The 17774-nt window shown below is 42.0% G+C and overlaps 1 long non-coding RNA gene across 1 annotated transcript; it reads left to right on the forward strand.

Annotated features, from left to right (window-relative positions):
• The first annotated feature begins 674 nt into the window (after positions 1-674).
• LOC139085559 (uncharacterized) lies at positions 675-17774 on the forward strand. The gene is made up of 4 exons (XR_011543921.1): positions 675-889; positions 12036-12090; positions 16209-16398; positions 16732-17774. It is a non-coding gene; the product is annotated as an uncharacterized lncRNA (long non-coding RNA).

Genomic DNA, 17774 nt, shown 5'->3' on the forward strand with positions numbered 1-17774 from the left:
GCCATAAAAATTGAGTGAGAAGTCTTTTTGCAGGAATCCAGTTGAGAAATAATAAGCCTGAACTCAGGAGATAAAAATGGGTAGAGAAAGGAGAGGATATGAGAGATGGTAAAGAAGTAAAACTTAGAGACCCAACCGGTTGTGGGAGTGAGAGTGTGGAAGGTCAGGACTACCAGGTTTCTGCCTTAGGAACCTGGAGATGCCATTCACTGAATCAAAAGGAACATCGGATCCAGGAGAGTGGGAGTATTAACAATGTAGTTCATTTACCCACGTTGGGGTCCAGGTGCCAGTGGTACAACCAGGTAAAGCTGTGCCATAGGCTCAGCAGAGAGACCTTGGCCCAAGACACACATTTGAGAGTCATCAATGTGCAGGTAGTAGTTGAAGCCATGCGAGTGACTCCTGGTGAATTCAAACCATCCCTTGTATAAAGCGATATTGAAGCACATGATGGACAATATCCAAAAAAATGGTTTCACTGATGATATAAAACTGTTGGTCACATTTGTCTTCTCACATTCACTTTCAAGAAAAGGTGACAGCAGAACATAAATTATAATTGTATAAAGACATTTCTCCTTGGACCTAAAATAATGTAATTTAGATATGTAGTTTTCTTCTATCTAAAAGTATTTTACAATACCTGGCTGCTCATTAGAATTGCCACAAGTGCTTCTGAAAAATTCCAAGATGTTCTAATTCAGTTATTCTGGGGGAGGGGCCCAAGTTTATAGTATATATATACTATATATATGTATAAAATGTAACTCCACCATGCAGCTGGAAATAAAATGATTGGCATCGTGTCCCTAGATAATTCCTCCTGAATATCAGTCGTCTCAGCCGGTTTTGGACAAGAGCTCTAAAGCAAACAATTCAAGACTAGGTGAGTCATACACTTTCGATTCCAAGCATCTTGTTAGCAAAGATGATATTTTTACATAAAAATTAAATTTCCTCCATGAGTTCTTGCTTAGCCAGATGGAAAATATCCCTCTTCTGCATAAAAGTTCTGGAGTGGAGACAGAAGGACAGGACATTTTCAAGAAGCAGCCTTAGACTCCTTCAAATGTTTGTCCGGCAGAATTGATGCCTCAGGGTTGCGCCACATAAGGAAAGAAGAGAAGACCTTGACAGGAATATTTTGAAAGCAAATTCTCATATACACTACTCACAGATTACCTGTGAAATGAATGAAAATTCATCAAATATCTTACACACCGAAATCCTCCTTGTTTTAATTCAACCTTTGGTGAGTCATAAGACACATTAGGATCAGGATGTCACAAAGTTGGTATTATGAACCTCAGCTCTTATATTGAAACTGCATGACAGTGCTTGTTAAAAATATATGTTTACAAAGTTTACTGTATAAAATACCACTAGAACTTTTGCTTCTGGCCATAAGGAACTATCTTGCAGGAGACTAATTCTTCCACTAAGAACAAGTAGAAAAGCTGGATAAAATACCGGGGAAAAAAGTCTATGTGAAAGGCACCAGAAGGGTGCCAAGGCAGTCAGGACTTAAGGTTTAAGATCATAGAGAAAAGGGAAACTCAAGGAGAATTCAACACTCTACATTGTTTTTCCCTTCAGGAATTCACTGATTCCTATGCGACATTGGTGGAGAGAATGAAAAGATAAATAGAAAGCAGCTACTAAGGACAGAGAATATGAGTAAAGCTTTCAGCAGTTTTACAGGACTAAGAAGATAAAAATTAAAATTCAAGGCTAGCCAGGGGAGAGGAGCCCTGGAAAACACCCAGCCTTTCAACTGACCCTGAAGGAGGATGACATGTGCATATGGCCAAAGTGGACACAGACCAGGCCTTCTGAAGGGTAAAACCCAGCCTCAATTAGCTCTGCCCTGATTGAATTAAGGTGATTTCCTCCTGCTCCAACTGCCAGCAGGAGTTAAAAAATAAATCCTCTTTGGATGTGGAAAACATCCTCTAGGTTTGCAGTGTTAATATAAAGTCAATACACAGAAAAATACACTTAAGCACATCACAGTAAGATTGCTGAAAACCAAAAATAGAGATAACATTAAAAACAGAGGAAAAAAAGACACATTGCCTTGAAAAGTGCAAAATATAAGACTTAACATCAACTTTGCAGTTGGAAAGATAGAATCCAGAAGACAATGGAAAGAAACAAGTGAGGTACTGAAAGACAATAACTGCCAACCAGAATTTCTTAAACTATAGGGAAGTGCAGTGGAGGAAAGAATGATCTTTTCAATAAGTGGTACAGGGCCGATTGGATGCTTACAGTGAAAAACATGAATTTTGACCCCTTCCTCAGATCATATATGAAAATCTCTTCCAGGTGGATAACAGATCTAAATGTGAAAGGGAAATATTTTCACGACCTTTGCATAGGCAAACATTTCTTAAACAGGAGACAAAAATGCACCAACCAGAAAGGAAACAGCTGATTAATTATACTAAGTGAAAATTAAGAATTTGTGTTCGTCAAAGGCCACCATTAAGAGACTAAAAGGGGAAGTCACAAAGTAGGCGAAGATATTTGCAATAAATATGCTTGAAAAGGACTCATAGCCAGAAAATATAAAGAATTCTTTCAAAGAAACAAGAACAACCCAATAGAAAAAATAAGCAAATGACTTAATCGTCACTTCACAGTTGTGGATATCCCATGGTCAACACTCACGTGAAAACGTCCTCTACCTCATTAGTCACCATCAGGAAAATACAAAATAAAGGCTCAATAATATATTGATAACCACTCCCTAGAATCTTTAAAATGAAAAAAAAAAGGCAGAGGTAATGTTATTTGTTGACAAAAATATGAAGAAATGGAGCACTTTACCCAGCTGGTGGGGCTATCAACTATTTGACGGTGTAGGCAATAGTGTTGGTGTGCTCCCTGTGTCTCCTCAGCATCCACCACTCCCATGCACACTTGCCTGACAGTTGCCAACAGCAAACACCCATGACTCTTTGAGGACCTCCTTTAGGTGCCATAACTTGGTTGGCCTGCATGTGGGGCAGGCCCAAAGAGCTGGGGAGTTAATTCCCTGGGAGACGGTCTCAATAAATAACTGCTGGGAGTTACCAGATAAATATGGCTAAGCCTCATCCTCAGTTGGGATAGCTCTGAGGCTGTCCTACGTTGCCTCCCAGAGTTTCACAGCGGGATTGAGGCTCAGCTGTCTGCAGCAGCAATCCGCTCCCTAATTCTAGAGTGATTTCAAACACACTTCTGCCAGGGGTCGAAGGAGTTCACTGATCCCAGACCAGCTTCCAATGTGAATTTTTTGGTTTAATAGTCCCATACCATATAGTATTAACCCAGACTCCACCTCTACATGTGGCACAGGCCTGGGGTTTCATCTCTCATGGACAACTTGAACCTCTCCTTAGCTAAAGCTGTGGACAAACTGCAGGCTTCTTTTTGTTTCTCTGAGCCAGCGAACACAGTTTTTTAGATCTCATCCTATGAACAAGGAAGATACTCCGGCTAAGGCCTCTATACAAGGAATTCATTTCCAGCTTCACACAGGCCAAAGTTCATGTCTTTTGTCCCTAGTCCCTAGACTTTAGAGCCTATATCTGACCTGAAACTCATTGGGCAGTAATTCACTCCTTACTACTGCTTTGGTGTTGATTTCTCTCTTCATTTTTGCCACATAGAGGTTTTGCTTTCTTTTTTGAGCTCAGCTTTTATAGTAGATGCTGTCGGCCCATATCATCTCGGCAGTAGCTCTACATGTGGAAGGCTACCTATCACCCTCACTTGTGCCTCCCAGCCTGAGAGCTTTATATTGGATGTGGGGACACTCAGCTTGCAGGCAGGGCAAGCTAGAAATGCCAGAGAATTAACGCCCCCATGCAACTGTCACCCAATGACAGATGGGCATTTGGTGGATAAATACCCTAGTTTCCCCACCCCTCAGTCAGGATAGCTCAGACAAGTTCCACTAAGCTCCAGTTGCTTGCATTGGCAACTTGTGTGATACTGCATTCTTCAAGGGTTTTATTTCATTTCCTATGTCTCCATTCCTGCTCCCAGTGTCTCCTGGAATTACTGCCTAAAGAAATTATTGGCACTCAAGTCCTTGACTTGGGAACTGCTTTTAGGGACAGAGACATCATCAACTAAAGTTGATCATACGTATAATCTGTGACCCAGCACTTCCTCTCCTGAGTCCACGTACAATGGAAATGCATATAAATGTATGTCAAATGACACATACAAAAATATCTATAGATGTATATTCATAATGCTGCGAGTTGGAAACAACTCAAATGTCCATCAACCATAAGATGGATAAATAGATAGCAGTGTAGTCACAAAGTGGAATACTACACATCAAAGTGAATGAATGAACTGTCACTAAACATAACAACGTGGAAGAATCTTGCAGACACAATGCTGAGCTTAAGAAGCCAGACACAAAAATATACACCCTGTATAATCCACTGATCTCTATATCATAGTATTGGTGCTATATTGTTATTGGGTGCTATATCATGCAAGCCAGAGTATAAATTATATAATAAATGAAAAATGAAAGATCTTCTACTATAATTTAAAAAAATAAGGAACAGTTCATTTGGGTTTTCTTCTCCTTAAACGTTATTTAAATTGTTAGCTGATCACGTTTGTGAGGATATTTATTATTTTACAGTACAAGGCTTGAAAATCCATAATATTCCCTTATTGACTGATGTGCTTTATGATGTTAATATCTTAGTGGCCTTATTTCCTCAGTGTCTGATTAATTACATGCATACAATGACATCCATAGTATGGATGTGACTCTCATTTTAATTGATGCAATTAAAAATAACGTGGCACAGACTTTTCAAGTTTAACAAGTAGAAATTAATAAATGGATGGTTCACATTTTAAGTCATCAGCATATCAAAAAGAAACCAAGGCAATTGCAGGTAACTTTTGGTTGAGATAATTGTTTTGCCACTCCAAACTGAACACTTTGGGGTCAACAATTTCTTCAGTAACCATATTAGCATATTTTAATACCTGTTGAATCTAGAGACTCACTAATACGCTTAGTAAATGAAATTGCTATTTATAGTTATTAGCATATTTAATCTTCATCCTGGCCACAAGACTCTGAAAGCATTATTAAAATCCCATTGTAGTAACAGAATCTCTGTGAGCGTTTAGGATCATTCTGCTGCAGCATAAGCAGGAAAATAGAATCCCATCTTTTGGAGAGAACCTTTCCCTTTTCAGCGTGGGCTCCTAACGCGGGCTTTCTGAGAGGCAGCTCACGGTGGCTCTGGAATCACATTGCATGGCTGTGAATTCTCGCTCCATTACTTAGCAGTAGGTTAGCCTTGGGCTAGCTGTTAAACTCTGTGTGCCTCAGTTTCCTCATCTGTCAACTCAGAATAATAACAGTACGAGTTACCATGAGATTAAATAAGTGCAATGCTCTTTGAACTGTATGTGGCATAAAGTTAGATACCTTCATTTATTCAGCTAATGTTTATTGAGCCCCTATTATGTGCCAGGGACTATCTAGGCACTTGGATATATCAGTAAACAAAACAAAGTTTTCTGCCCCAATAGTGTTTACTTATAGTCTAACCAAGGAGACAAACAATAAACATAATAAATAAGCCATGTATATTGTGTGTTAGAAGGTGATGGGAACCACGGGAAAAGGCACATGCAGACTAGGGTGAGGGAGGTCAGCAGGGGCCAGGCAGTTTGCAGCAGATAAAGTGGTCAGGGTGGGTCTCAATGAAAAGGTGAAATTTGAGCAAAGGCTTGAAGGAGGCAAGCGGGTTTAGCTAGTGGATTTCTGAAGAAAGAGAGCTTCAGGAAGAGGAAAGAGCTGGGCCAATGTGCTTGGCATATTCAAAGAATAGCAGGGAGGCCAGTGTGGTTGGGGCCAAATGTACAAGGGGCTGTAGGAGCCCAGGTAAAGGGGCTGGATCTTACAGGGTGTTGTAGGCCCTTATAAGGACTGGCTATTGCTCTGAGTGAAATTATTGTTGTTGTTAATCATCATTACTCTTTCCAAGACAGGACATCTTTGCTATAGATGTTGTCTGAGGTATTTCTGTCCCATTTTTTGGTACCCAAGTGACAATCAGTGAAAGATGTTATGAGATTGGCTCCTTTCAAGGCCCCAGGACTTGCCAAGACAGCCAAGGACAAAAGTCATGAGCTGTTTGCTCATTCAAGGTAGTATGAGGTCCAGCCTATGTGAATGTGTGTCCCCGGGCAGGATCAGCACTGTCGCTTTGGAGGGGAGGCAGTGGTGGTGGATGTTGGCGGAATTTCTCTCTCTTTAGAAGCATTTCTATGTTGGTGTTTAGGCCAGTCACCAGCCTTTTAGCTATCAATAACTCAAGGAGGAAGATCCTCTAGATACTTCCACACCTCACCAATCCTCTTCCTTAAGCCACACAGGGCTTAAGTAAGGACAGGAAATCCACTTACATGGGGAAGAAGCGATATGGTGTGAGAAAAAGGAAGAAAGTTCTTTATCTGTCTCCTCTCTGTGTGTTCCAGATCCCCGCCCATCTTCCCAAAGCACACTCCTAGCAGACCTACGGTATGCGTGGGTTGTGCAGGTGTGTGCAACTTGGTGTATGTCTCTGTGCCTGTGTGTTTTTGGTTACTTATAAGTGAAAATATCAGCAGTGGTTTCAGCAAATTATGGGAATGAGTTAGACAAAGAGTTCACAGGAGTCTCCAGAGGGCATAGGAAGATTTAATTGCCTCTCCTCGCCTGTGTCTGGCTGGTGCGGAATAACCTCAGCTGCTTTTTGCATAAGAAGTGTTCCTCACTTCGTGATTCTCCAGGTAACAGGCCAGTTTCCACTGCTGAATTGATTTTGTTCCAAGTTTTCTGTGCATATTGAATAGGATGGGCTGACTCATTGTCTCCCAAATTCTTTGAGCTTCATAACCAAGAGAGATTCTTCAGCTAGAACCAATGTGACTCTCATCCCTGTCTCTCTATGCTCATGGCTATACCGTCTTGTTTGCCTGGAGGCCACACAGCCGGAAAACTGAACTCTTGCTCTTAGCCCTCCCCGCCTGCATCCTGCCCTGCTTCAGGAATTTCTGGTTACCAAACTTACCAAATGCGCACGGAAGCAAGCACCAAAACGTCTTTGTTGTCTCAGCCATTCACAAATAATTTAACAGCCTACAAATTATTTAAAAGCAATCTAGCCCGAGTTCTCAGAACTTCCAATCATATTTTAGTACTTGCTGCTATGACATTCTTTGGGCATATTTCTTTGCCCTTCTGAGTACTTCATTGACTTTTTTCTATTATCTCCTACATCGAGTTTATGTTTGCCCACCCTAGATGTTGTGGAAAACACAATCTTTCTTTTCTTTCTGTCCTCTAGCTTTCCCGTTCCGGTCCGTAGAAAGCCACTGAAGAAGACTTTCCTTTTGCAGCTCCTTCATCTTTTTCTCAGCTGTTCCCTCTCCCACAATAGTAACTGGGCACCCACTCCATGCCCAGTGTTCTCCTTTCCAATCCTCAGAGCAACAAGTCTTCAGGGAAGGCACTATTCACATTTTGTTACCAATCAGCAAAACGAAGCATGAAGCAGGCAAGATATTGGCTTGAGGCCATACAATTCCCAAGTCAGAGGACCAGAATTTGAATCCAGATCTTCTGCTCCACAGCCTGATTCCATTCCTTGCCTTGCTTTTTCCACCAGATGCCTCTTTATTCTCAGAGCACCCTCTATCATGTATCCATAGGCTGTCTCCCTTTGCTTTTTCTAGGTCTCTAGACTGATTCTTCCAGAGGCTACTCTAACCTATCCCAACCATATTTGTGAGTGTAACAAAGGGGAAGAGTGCTTACACAGTCTTATAGATGCAACAGCAATCAACCCTCCTCTAGTGAAAACTCTGGTGTATCTTGAGGTGGCTATGCAGATTGTGTTTACTCAAGAGGGCACTTGGCCCAATCAGATCTCAGAGACTGAATCCTCTCCTTCCCAACAGGACATGATTAGCTTTGCACTGTCTGGAGTGCAGTAGAAAGGCAAGGCTTCCTTTATTTTCTAAGCCAGGGTCTTAAGACTTCAGCAGCTTTGCAGGGCAAGAGTGAGGGAGGGTGGCATTTATACCAGGGAGAGGTTGACAGCATGAAGGAAACCCAGGCAGAAATCTAATTTCTCATCTTCTCCAAGTGCCAAAGCACTCCCACTTTTAAAATTATTTAGTTAGGTCTCAGTGGGAGCTGGTCTCTTTGTGGAGTATATATGTGTGAATGTGTGAGGAAAGGAGAGAGTGTGTATGTGTATGTGTCTATGATGATATCTCTCTCTCCCAAAGAATGAAATGTGTGCAAGTCCAATAAAAATTGGGCAAACTTAGACCAGATCTGCAGTGCCTTTCTCTCCACCCATGTTCTTCATTTTCTGCTGACTCAGGACTGAGACCTTCGTTTTCAAGGCACCCTTCCTCCATGCTCTGGCTGACCTTGCCTCCACTTGATGGACCCACCAATCTTTCTTTCTCTAGCGCCATCATTTTCTCCTCTTCCTTGTACATATCCTCCCTATCTTGAAAATGCCTTTATTTGTGACCCTGCCACTCTCTCACCACTACATTCTCTCTCACTATATTCACGGCCGAACTTAAAAAGAAAGTCGTATACAACTCACCACGCCTCTCTTCTTCCTCCTCTCAAATCAACTGAAGTTGTCCTTTTAAAGATTATCATAACCTCCTAGTCACCCCACCTGATGGTTTCTGCTCATTCTTCCTGGACTTTCTGCAGCTTCAGGATCTTGACAATGCTCTTGCCCTTGTTTTGAGAGTCTCTTCCTCCGCGCCTTCCAACACTCCCCTTCCCCACCTCAGATCCATCTGTCTCCCTCTTCCATTCTCTGAGACTCTGGCTTTATGTGAATCTCTCCAAGAGACTCATTCCTTCTCAAGAACTCAAATAGGATTGCTACACAGATGGCTTTGAAAATACATGTCTCGTTCTATCCTTTCTCTTGGCTCCAGTCCTACGGATATAACTATTAAATATTTCCAACTAGATGTCCCGTGATCACTCTGAAGTCAAAATGGCACAACAAAGACATCATCATTTTCTCCAGAGTTAGTTCCCCCGATGTCCTTATGTTTGGTAGCAACACTATATTCCTGTAAATTACTACAGTGTAAAACCCAGTTCTCTGGTGTTTTTCCTTATTCTTCAGATGATGTAGATTTTTATCTTTTCTATGAATTTTCTATCTTTTCTATGAATGTTTTTCTTTCTGTTCTCATTCATGTCCCCTAGTTCTTCACTGATCTGTCATTAATCTATTTTCGTTTTTGTGCTAAATTCTCTGTACTTTGGGTACACTTTCTGCCCACTTTCTTTGCATGTTGTTAACAGACTAATCTTCCTAAAAGACTTCCACTCATCTCAAAACCCTTTTCTAGCTCCTCATTGCCAACATAACAGAGCCCACACCACTTAGCCTTGCATTTAGAGTGTCGCCACCAATGTGAGATCACCTCTTCCACCTTTCCAGCCTTATCTTCCATGTCTTTCCCACATAAACCCACACTCCTGAGGTTTCTCTCCTCTTCACTTTCCAAAACTACCTCCTCACCAACTTCTTTCCTAACTTCATGCCTACCCCTTATCATTCTTTCCTTTTGAAATACTACCCACCCCCTTTTATCCTATTTGCCCTAGGAAACCTTCCATAATTCTCCCAGCTAGAGGGACCTCAGCCCCTATATATAGCCCGGGTTACTTGGTGTCTCTACCTCCTGTTCTTACACAAGTGCTTCAATTCCTTCCTATGTGGTCCCAAGCATTTGTTATTTGTACAAGTGGTTTTTTCCTCCCAACTACACTGTAAGATCATGTTTACATTCTCCATAACATTTGAGACAGAATCTTTCACTTATTTATTGAACAAGAATAGTCTCCACTTTGTGTGGGGTGGGGGGTGCATGTGTGTGTGTGTAAGAGTAGGGGGAGAGGTTGTGGGAAGAAAACATTAGAACTTCAACTTATATTTATTTTTTCCACATTTAAGTTTTTATTTTGTGAACATTTTATAGTGAAATAATATTTGAGTACAGAATTCATGTATTCAACATTTGAAGGTGGTAATTCACTATAAAAATATACCTGAGGATCGTCTTAGAATGGACTCACTAGAAACAGGGTTGGAGGTAAAGAGCTGCATTCAGAAGGTTGATTGGGCATGCTCCGGGAGATACATCTGCCAGGAAGGGAGGAGGCAGGATGGGGCAGAGAGAGAAAGTGACCTGCAATGTGTTTGCAGCTGAGGTCTCAGCAGATCCTACTGTGAGCTCTGGAGCTGGGAAGGCCCTTTAGGGTTTTCCTGAATTAAAGTAAAGGGGCTTGGCCTTCCCACCTCCACATTGGGCCGTCATTAGTCATGGGACACCCCCTTGGAGGAGAGGCTACCTTGAGTGAGGCAGTTCCCTTCAGCTGAGGGCAATTCCCAGTGAAAGATGCAGCTGAGACAATGTCAACCCCTATTTCCAGCAGCAAGGGGTTATGTGCATCAGCCCATAGGGACATATTTTCAGCAGCGAGGGACTATGTGCATTAGCCTTGAAGAGGGGATCTAAGTGGAGCACCACAGTATCCACTACAATGGCACATTCTCGTATTTGTCATTCTTTCTCTCTTTTTTCTTTTAACTGATGGGAGGGTCATTGAAAATCTTTGGAGACCCCTGGATCAGAAGAGTGGCTGAGGGAAAGCAGAGTATAGAAATTAACATTGCTTTAGGGCCTCTCTGCTTTTAGGCATTTTGCCAAGTGTATGCTTAACATACTCTTCTGCCCCATTTTAAAGCAAAAGGGGCAAAGAATCAAAATCGATTAACATCCTTCACGCATGTTTCATGCTGCCAGGAAAATGGACTATGCATTGCGTTTGGTTTTCTAAAGATGGAGCTACGTGATTCACATGGGGCTGACTCAAGAATGAATAGTATTTAAAGGACGATGTGCCCATTTCCATCAATGGTCACCTCCCAAGTTGTGAGGAGGCAATTCTACCCAATTATATTTCCTTTAACCTTCACTAAAGGTGTCATTCAACAAAGCTAGTTATTTCCACTATGTGGGGGAACAGATACTGAGCTGGAAAATGTCTTCCCTGGGAGTTTGTTTTGACCACTTACTGGATCATTTCTTACTAATGAATAACATGTTACCTTCTCTCATATGTGCAATCTCTTCTAAAACTCTGAGACTCATCCTTTTCTCTCTGGTCCTTTTAACTTACTTGCCTCTTCCATTCCTTGTCTAGTCCATATCTGGAGGAGACGGTGCGGCACAGTGGAGGGAGTGGAGACTCTAGAGTCAGACAGATTCAGGTTTCCTGGTCCAGCTGGACATCCCTGGGCAGGTGACCCTCTTTTAGCACCACTTTCCTAATGGGTAAAAAGGAGAGAAGATTAATACCTATCTCATGGGTACTTTATTATTGGAGCTCACTCTCATGGGGGCGTGGTGAGAATTCAAGAATAAAAATCACAGGGCCAACCCCAGTGCCCTAGCAGTTAAGTTTGGCATGCTCCATTTCGGTGGCCCGGGTTCAGTTCCTGGGTGTGGACCTACACCACTCTGTTAGCAGCTATGCCATGCTGGTGGCCTACATACTAAAAAATAGAGGAAGATTGGCCTGCATGTTAGCTCAGGGCAAATCTTCCTCAGCACCAAAAAGAAAATAAGAACAAAAATCACATTGGGAACTAGACTTTTGGTGTGAACGCAATGCAGTCTATAAAGAAGTCAAGATATAATGATGTACTCCTGAAATTTATATAATGTTATAAACCAATGCGACCTCAATAAAATAAATTTAAAAATTAAAAAAATAAAATCTAAATAAATGGAGCAATATATGTGGGAAAAAAAGGAATAAAAATCACATAGTTCTTAGCCCGCTGCCTAGTTTATGGAATGTGCAAATTAAATATTAGCTATTTTAAAATTTCTGATTTTGCCATTTTTTTCTTTGCTTTTCTCACACTCATATTTTTCTCCCTATTCCCCAGGAGATTGTGGCATTATGAAGTCTCAGAGTCAAAAGGACCTGAAGATAACCAAGTGGTACTGCCATCTCCATCGTTAATTGCCTCTTCTGCACCTTTATAATTCACTCTCCGAATCCTGCTCCCAACACCGTTTTAATAGCCTCTTTGGCGTTTTCAGTTTGAGCATCAGATTGTACCAGGGGCACATTTCTGTTTCTTGATACCCAGAGGACACCCAAAGGCTGGTCCACTGTTAGGTGCTGAGCCCTAGGGATGGCCGTCTGTGAGAGACTCACCTGCTGCTCAGCCACCTGGCACAGATTAAAGTCCTGTCTGTGTCTGACTGCCCTGCTTAGAGCCCTGCCAGTGTCAACCCAAAATGAGACAATTCTTGATCACTGTGACCACGTTTCCTAATGCAAAAACAGTATGGGCTCAGGCCTGGCCAAAGGGAGCCTTTTTACCCAAATGCAGAGAGAAAGGGTTAAGGGGGCAGCCATGTGGGCCAATAACTGTATGTCGCTTTGTGCCCCGAAGCTGTGAGTATAAAATTAGTCAGCCTTTTAAAAGTCCTGATTATTGATTCCTTGTCTTGCTTGCTGATAACTGCTGAACTCCTTGCTCTACAAATCCCCAGGTTGGCTCCCCCTCCACATTCAACTTCATGCTTTCATTTCTTTGTTTCCTTTTTATTTTTTCATAAAACAAATAGGCCAAATCTCCTCTCATGTTGTCCTTAGGCCAGGTTTCCAAGGAAGGCAGCTTCCTGCCAAAGTCCCACAGCTCACACAACACAGAAGACAGTATACACACACATCAGTACACACAGACACACAGTCACACACACACAGAACAATCCCCCAATCATACCCTTCTCCAAAGGCAAAAATGCCTTTATGTCCACTTTCTCTTAGAGCCCCTCCCTTCTGCCTGCATCTGTTTTCTGCACCCCGCTCATCTTGCCCCTCTTGCTGCTTTATTTTAGGAGATCCGCTCTTAGAGCCCATTCCAGGAAGATTCAGGGTCTTCCAAGCTCCAGATTCTTTCCAAGGTCTCTCAAAGCTCAGATCCCAGTCGTCTACGGGAGTTTCCATTTTGAGCCTCCCCAAGCAACCAGCAGGCCAGAGACATGGATGAGATTTCCTCTCCTCCTGGCGCATTTATCAGAATCTCTGTCAGGGGCTGGGCAGGAGGTAGGACAATTTCAGTGTGAAGAGTAGCTGTTAACCAGTTCTCCGTGAGCCCCTTCCAGCCCTAAGTGACCCCAGAACACAGCCTATAGAGATGCAGCATGTAGAACTAGCATTATGTATTTGTCCTTCTCCCAGAGACTTTCAGAACCTTTGAACCAGGAAACAGTCATCCATATCATTTTTTTCTTTACATAGTAGCTTTCTCATACACACATTCCTGTGTAGCATGTGAACCTTTTTCATTTGTAGGCATTTTACGAGTAATCAGAACTATAATAACACACAATTTTGTAGCACCCTTCATCCAGGTTCTCACTGCACTTTATAAACGGTAGCTAATTGGAGAGAGACTGCTGTGTATTTATTTAACAATACAGTTGTATCTTCTGTTTTAACAGAATGTTCAGTTCTTTACTGTTTACTGTCAATGTAATTTCCTTCACATAATACAAAATTAATGAGGAGAGAAAAAAGCAAATTTGTTTTTCATTAGTTACTAATTTAAGGATTTCCAAGCTGATTAATCAGAGTCCTTCCAGCCCATCCCCCCGCTCCCAGGCACTCAACTGATCAACCATTTTTCTTCCTAAGAATCTCATTTGCAGTTAAATATTTGCTTTGTTTCCTTAACCTGTACTAATTTTCCATTTGCTTATACACCTGCATTTCTCACAGTTCTCTCTTCTCTTCTTGCCTCTCCCGCAAAACCCACGTGCCCACGATAGAAACCTGTACACACCATCTCTCCCCCATTTCTCAAGCAACTGCCTCTTCTTCTTCACCTAGTCTCTGAAAATCATGCCTTTCTTTTTCTTTCTTTCTTTCATTTTTTTTTACTATCTTTGAATTTAACTCAGTGGCCTCAAGGGTGATATCTTTCAATTTGGAGTTATCTCCAGATACACACACAGACAGAGATGATAGCTTACTGCTGCTAGGGAGATTATTAACTGCTCATATGACTTCATCACAGAATTTTTTTTGTCTGACAGTTGCTTGTAAAATTTATATTTTTCCTCAAGTTCTCCAACAGCGTTTCTATCATCATCACACATCTTCTCCTGTATTGGGCCCCCAGGCAAAACCCAATTATTAGCTGTGAAATAAACAGCACTCCAGCAGAGAGAGACCCTCTCTCCTTTCATTGGAATTCCCCAGCAGGGCCGTCTTCGTGGGTGTGTGACCTATGGAGTTATACAGGGTCCCACACTTAGAAGGGCCACCTGCTTGGTTTAATGCTTTGTTGTCACGGTCTTGAAATTCTTAATAACTTTTCAACAAGGGGTCCTGAATTTTCATTTTCCATCAGGCACCACAGTTATGTAGTCCGTTCTGCTTTTTGCTTCTTCCTTCTATTCACAGGTCCTGGGCCCCCATGTAAAATCAAAGAGGTCAAACTTGCCCCTCGGTGCTTAGTATTTCAAGGAAAGGGACACAATAGCCTTCTCTCACAGTGGGAACCTTCCACCATCCTGTTCACCTCCACTGAAAGAATCGCCTCTGAGTCTCCTAGATCATTTGCTGCCTTTTACTCTAACACCTTCTTCTCCCCAGTCTAAGACCTCAATTTTTCTCCCCCTAGGACTCTCTCTGAACTTCGTCTCATCCTCTTCCACCTTCAGGTGATTCATGCTGGTCAGGTGATTGGGGTGACACAACTCAGTAATTCAATGGCAGAGACACGAAGCCTGGTATCTAAGAACCTCTGAACCTGAGGTCTGAGCTCAAATATTCAGCATAGCCTGTAAAAGCTTTCCTGAGAGTGACTAAAATGCTGTCTAGAAGCAACAACTACCAAGAGGTGGCTGAGGGGAAAAGAGGAAAAGAAGTGCTTTGAAAGAAAAAGATTTAAGGATGATAAGATAATCAACAAGAATAAAAAAATAACTGAAGGGGCCAGCCCAGTGGCGTAGTGGTTGAGTTCATGTGCTCTGTTTTGGTGGCCTAGGGTCCATGGGTTTGGAGCTGGGTGTGGACCTACACACCTCTCAACAAGCCACACTGTGGCGGCATCCCACATACAAAATAGAGGAAGATTGGCACGGATGTTAGCTCAGGGCCAGTCTTCCTCATCACAAAAAGTAAATAACTGAGTCTAAGGAAGAGGCACATGATGAAGGCCGCTTATGAAGCCAGAGGCAAACAAGTTTGCGCAATGAAGTGAAAGGAGACAGGGAAGGTCTCCCCGTGAGTATAAAACTGATTGAAATGTCAACTGTCATCTGTTACTTATAGGCCCATTGTGAAGGAAAAGCTGAGACTCTACTGGAAAACAATTTGACAAGAACTGGACATGTCTTTCTCTTCAAAACACACACACACACACACACACAGACAACAACAACAACAACAACAACAGCAATTATGGCAATATTATTCTATTCTGCTCGACTTTTTTGGTTAGACAGCAGCTCTTAGAGATCAGGGTCTTTATCTTTTTTTCTTAGGCACTGCCATTTGTCACAGTATCTCACACTTGGTGTGTGTTTTCAAAATGCTAGATTGGTTGGGACCCTCTTTCTTTTAGTACCTGTGTGTTCTGCATTGGTGATGACATTCCGTGCAGATTCAATAAGATTTGAAGAGTCCCGTGCATGGAACATTCTGCTTGGACTCAAATTCCTGCCTTGCTGTTGCCAATTCTGTAGGTCTGGACATGTGTCTAAACTTCATTGTGCCTTAGTTGCTTCATCTCTAGACATGTTGCTGTGAGGATTAAATGGGTTTATATGCTCAAAGTACTTAGAATGCCTGGCACTCAAGAAATGTCAGCTATTATTACTATCGTTGTCTTCGCTTTCTGCCTTGTGAGACATTAGAGCTGGACGGTGCAAAGTGTGCAATGAGGGCCTGCTTTCTGGAGCTCTAGAACCACACTTCCTGCTCCAGGCAAGGGCTATAATCCTCTCAGGGGTCCAAAGCATCCTCATCTTTTATGGCAGGAGCAAGGCTTGATTTGAGTGTACAGCTCAGGCCTTCTTCCTTCTCTTTCATCTTCCAGGCAAAAGTGATATATTCTATGCTTATTTCCTGAGGGGATTCACTAGGAAGAGTCTTTCTACCCATCCACATCCAGAGCAGACTACAGAAATATGACTGTGCCCTGTGGGTAACATTATGTCCAGATATTGATAAAGCTGGTGCAGTGGTGAATAAGACAGACAGATGAGGATGAAATACCCAATGCATCGGTAAGAACAAAACATATTATACTTGGGCAAAACCTCTTAGGAAAACCAGTGGGGCCGAGTGGTGGACACACTAACATAACTGATAGGACTACGGCACCTGAAGAAAGGCAGTCACATTTGCCTCTGCATCTCGGCAGCCCCTCAAAAGCAATGCAATCAAACTGCTTACACAATAAAATATTTAGAACATATTATTTAGTTTAACCTGCTTACACAATGATAGACCTTGGCATTTTCCATTGCTTATAGTTTCTTTGTGTAAAGAATTCACCCCATTAGGTGACAGCTGTCCTTGATACTAAAATAACGCTCAATCTCTCTTCTTTTTTTCAGATGCAAACAGGGACATTTGTGACTTGCTTTCACAGTATCTAAAGCACTTGGGTTTTTAATTGATTATTTTATAGAACAGCCAAGCTTGCCATTGGAGAATTCTTTGAATTTTCAAACAAAGCCCAATGCCACAGAAACCCTGCAGAGTCCCAGAATAAAGCAATACTATATCCTGAAGAAAGCATCTGATTTCAGGAGCAGCCGTGCTGACACTCATCAACAACATCCTTTGCTGGCCTCCATAGACGCACGTAAGTGGACTCCTGCTGGACAAGACAGTCACGTCCTGCAACCTTTCAGTTTTCTCTCCACATAAGTATCAGATTCTCGGACTGCACTTACTGATCAGAGTCGGAGAGCCCCCATAGAAGAAGTCAGATTATTGGAAAGCAAGAGCTCTGTATAGAAGCCAAAGGAAAAGGAAAACAACCATTATGTCCAAGCTTGTTTCCTTAACACCTTCCATCTAAGGAGCTATGTGAAAACACTGGAGCGATTCTTGCTGCAGTGTAGAATTATCTAAGTCACCTTTGCCCCGTGAACACCGTGCATTGTCAAGAGTTGGATTGCCAATTGCCTAATCTAAGCTTTCTGAGTGTTTTTCACTGATAATAATAATAATAATAACAACAACATGTTAAAAGAATAGCTTCCTAGCCTAACATTTCTTCAGATGACAGCTGGATGACTCTTTTATTCCTTTTGGTGCAGCCACCCATGAGCGTGAAAGGACAATAAGATATAAGATGCTGGAAGAATGCATTTAACCCAATGCACTGTGACACTAATGGAGTACATCTCAGACGTGGTAATATTAAACTATTTGCATTAACCCTCCCTTGTTGCTGGCAATCACACTGTGACAAGTGTCATCTTCAGCAAGGAGATAACCTTAAACATTCAATTTTAGCACAAACATCTTTTACCAGCAATGAGTGATCGCAGAAAAACAAGTGCTCCTACATAGATTTCCCTTGTATATCCTGACCTAGGTAAGGAGACAAGAAAGGCCGACTAATTAACAAGATGTTTTGAACCTAATA

The sequence above is a fragment of the Equus przewalskii genome, chromosome 9, assembly GCF_037783145.1.
Source record: "Equus przewalskii isolate Varuska chromosome 9, EquPr2, whole genome shotgun sequence".
Classification (NCBI taxonomy): domain Eukaryota; kingdom Metazoa; phylum Chordata; class Mammalia; order Perissodactyla; family Equidae; genus Equus; species Equus przewalskii.